Source organism: Diaphorina citri, unplaced genomic scaffold (genome assembly GCF_000475195.1).
Source record: "Diaphorina citri unplaced genomic scaffold, Diaci psyllid genome assembly version 1.1 scaffold2621, whole genome shotgun sequence".
Classification (NCBI taxonomy): Eukaryota; Metazoa; Arthropoda; class Insecta; order Hemiptera; family Psyllidae; genus Diaphorina; species Diaphorina citri.
In genome coordinates this window covers 20827-24287 of record NW_007380039.1, presented here as the reverse complement: position 1 = coordinate 24287, position 3461 = coordinate 20827, and positions in this window count along the sequence as shown.

Genomic DNA, 3461 nt, shown 5'->3' with positions numbered 1-3461 from the left:
TCGCGATTATGTTCGCGGATTTCGCGATTATGTTCGCGGATTTCGCGATTATGTTCGCGGATTTCGCGATTATGTTCGCGGAGTTGGCGATTTTGTTCGCGGATTTGGCGATTATGGTCGCGGATTTGGCAATTTTGTTCGCGGATTTTGCGATTATGTTCGCGGATTTGGCAATTATGTTCGCGGATTCGCGTCCCGAATCGACATTTTGGATATTTGGCAAGCCTAGGTATACCCATTTTCATTCGTTCAACGAAGTTAAGAAACGTTCTGCATGGTATTTTCAGGCTAAGTGACGGACGTTATTGGTGGCTGGATTGGCAGATCTCAGAATGAGAACTTGCACACCCAGAGGATATCGGGAGGGAATCTTTAGAGTTTGGTGGAGGTGGCTCTCAACTCTCATCAGTTTAATTTAAATCACACATTACCACACGGACACCGAAGTTCTTTCTTCTAATTGAAAATGTCCATCATCATATTCATTATAAGCTACAGGATGACTGGAAAGTTCGACAGTGTTTTTGCCCGACTGCCGACTCCGTCAGTTCGAGGTGAACACAGCCCGAGCGATTAAGCTGTGTCCACACATATAGCCGACGGCCGTGCCTCGACAACATAGATTTACCTTGTCGATCGACGGCCATCGACTATGTGACTATGGGTGCACACAACTTTAGATTCATCGGAATTTTCTTCAGTTTTATTCGCAATAATTACGGAGAAATCTGTGGCAACCATGTTCAAAACCTATAGGACCTTTGATTTTTTTGCTGTCGTACCTACCTATATGAGTATTGAGTACCCCATGAAGGCCTTTTTCCATGATGGTTACAGTTCAATGTATTCCGTTTTAACGTGAATCTCGAGAGTTTGACCCTTAAATTTTAAAAGAGTTCAAACCTCTAAACTTCCCAAGTGTGGGCAGAACTCTCTAATCACATCAAGTAGTGAAAACAAAATATTGTAATTCTCCAAATATACCTGTAAAATAAATAACAATAGATATGTATAAAGCAGCTTTAACTTCTGCTCTCAGTTAGAGCAGTTAGCGTTCCGAACCAAATTAAAATGAGTAACTATCTCGTTCGATCTTAATAGTTTAAGATTTAAGGTTCAAGCTCAATCAATCTTTTAATTCCTACTCAATTTTTTGTTCTCAACCTCCTCTCGGATGCTTGGATTGGTAATTTGTTAAGCAATTCAAATTAAAAATATTATTTACTTTTAATTAAGACATGTTATGATAACATAATAGATTGGTTTCTGAGTATGAATCACATCTTTAGTATTAATTAAGATTAGAATCTTCTGATTTTTAACGTTTTGATTCACACCATCTTCCTGTTCACAATAAATCATGAATAATAATTCTCGTTCTCGGAACGGCTGACTTTCTCCTATCCTGTCCTCCTGTTCTCTTCGACTTCGGGACGAAAAAATTCCGATGTTATGGTTACAGTTCAATGTATTCCGTTTTAACGTGAATCTCGAGAGTTTGACCCTTAAATTTTAAAAGAGTTCAAACCTCTAAACTTCCCAAGTGTGGGCAGAACTCTCTAATCACATCAAGTAGTGAAAACAAAATATTGTAATTCTCCAAATACCTGTAAAATAAATAACAATAGATATGTAGTAGGTACCTCCATAAAATCTCCACAGGAGCTTTGGTATAACCTCCATCTACCTCTATAATACAGTATGTTCTAGAAGTCCTGTCATTTGAATTTCTCTAGAAATGGTGATTTTTATTCAAAAAGTGCCTTTTCAGTGGGTTGAGCCAGATTTTCGACCACAGGATGGGTCATGTGCCTTTCCCTATTATGAGAATCGATCAGAATTCAAAAATTCCTAGCCGTTCAAAAGATAAAGGGGTTAAAGGACTTTTGAGACACACTGTATACATACCTAGGTATGTTTAGTTTTAATTCAATTTGAACATCTCTTCAGGTTTTGAATTATTTTTCTGAGGTAGCTCATGTAGATTTAATTTAACTGTTTGTTTAATTTGAGGAGGTGCCTGATTTGAATTTTGAATTGATTTGAATTTACCTACCTAATATACCTACATGGGATCTATGGTTTGAACAAAATAAGTGATCATAAATAAGCTAAAATCTTTTCATGATGGTAATTTAGAACCTCAAATTCTCCATGATACTTTGTAAAGTTCAACCTTATTTGGCATAATGCACAGGTACAAGTAGCAAAGTTATCAACCTCCGGGACACCACATTATGCACGTATGCTTTTATGGGCTTAAAAGGAGACTTCTGAGGTTTTATCAGCTTTTTAAGGCCAATTTACAATTCCCAATTTTATTGCTGGAGGATCCCTAGAAGTCCTCGCTATTGCAGTGGTTTTTCCCCCCAAATGGATGAGAATTATCTCAGTCTCGTGAGGACAATTCAGGAGGAGAGCCTTAAATTCTCAATGATACTCTAAAGTTCAACCTTATTTGGCATAATGCACAGGTACAAGTAGCAAAGTTATCAACCTCCGGGCCACCACATTATGCACGTATGCTCTTATTGGCTTAAAAGGAGACTTCTGATGTTTTATCAGCTTTTTAAGGCCAATTTACAATTCCCAATTTTATTGCTGGAGGATCCCTAGAAGTCCTCTCGCTATTGCAGTGGTTTTCCCCCAAATGGATGAGAATTATCTCAGTCTCGTGAGGACAATTTAGGAGTTCTTTGGAATTCCAGTGAAAACGGGAGACATAAAAGCCGGATTTGACCATGTTGACCTTAGAAGTTCAAAGGCCCCACAAAAAAACCCCTTCACCTGAGTTTTGAGTTTCGACTGTTAGAACTCCTCGTTTCCTCTAAAACACCAAACATTTACTATAAACACGTTAATTTCATCTCATCTCCAACATTGTTGTCATTGTAAGGTGAAGGCCTTACCACTTAACCCTTCTTCTCCTCCAGGGGTCAAAGTTGACACAGGAGGACTAATTAAATCTCAGCGTGCGATATTAACGAGCCATTAAGGTACCTATAATGGGCATTATTTTATAGCATCACCCATTGACTACCTAAATAGCTGGCAGCTCCTCTATTGGGGATAATCCAATAAGTTACGAATTAAAATGTGGAGACCAGTGGTGGAAAAACGAAAAGTAATTTTGGAGATCTCAGGAGGAGAAGAAAAAGAAAGAAGAAGGGGAAGAAGATAAGAAATAGGAGGATGAGAAGGAAAAGAACAAGAAGAAGGACTATAAGAGCTCTCTGAGAATCCTGGGCATAGAGAAGAAGAAGAACTGAACTGAACTGAACAAATTTAATATATTTTTAACAACAGAAAAACATGTAAGATAATCCCTAAGCTAATACAAACTTCTTCGGGATGATTCTTCTTCTTTATTGTATTTTCTTCGCTATTTCTCTTTTATTCTTTATTTTCTTCTATCAGCTGTTCTTTGATTTTGTATTTAATAGAGTTTTTATCTTCATATT